Source organism: Halyomorpha halys, unplaced genomic scaffold (genome assembly GCF_000696795.3).
Source record: "Halyomorpha halys isolate HHAL.00 unplaced genomic scaffold, Hhal_1.1 Scaffold365.1, whole genome shotgun sequence".
Taxonomy (NCBI): domain Eukaryota; kingdom Metazoa; phylum Arthropoda; class Insecta; order Hemiptera; family Pentatomidae; genus Halyomorpha; species Halyomorpha halys.
The window spans coordinates 1-618 of record NW_027107925.1 but is presented as its reverse complement, the minus strand read 5'-3'; positions in this window follow the sequence as shown (position 1 = coordinate 618).

Here is a 618-nt window from a genome sequence, read left to right as displayed (position 1 = left end):
TGAAAAGAAGATGGCCTCGTAACCTTATATTGTAAACTGTTTTTAGAGTTCTACTACTGGGTAGTTTCTCTACATCCTGTATCATATCATTATGTACTTTTAGTGTTCAAATTATTGGTAAATTACTCTACTCCAATGGAGTATATACAAATTTTTATTTTTTCTATTTTACTTATATTTAATTTGTTTGTATCTAATACGCACTTATTACAAAACATTTAGATTTAAAAAAAGACTTATCTACGATTATCGGTTCAAAAGATATAAATTTTCAAATATTTTTGTCAAATTTTTTTTGTTACTTTTTAAATATTGCTTGACTAAACTATCTTAAGCCTCCTCTTCCTGTTTTAAGCAAATATTTCAAAAGTGATGTAGGACTGCCACTCACTGAAGGTCTTAGCAGGGCGGGTCCGGCAGGGAAGGATGGCCTTTTTTTTGTGTTATGATCTCCTCTTGTGAGATTGTGACATGTACATCAACCAACCTACTCCCTATAATTGTCTGTTTGTAAAGTCAGATAAGTAAGGCTACCACGGAGGACGGGAGTGGCGAGTTTTAAGGTGTTCTCCAATTACAGGGGCACATTGGGAAGTTTCTCTACATGCGTGTACCATA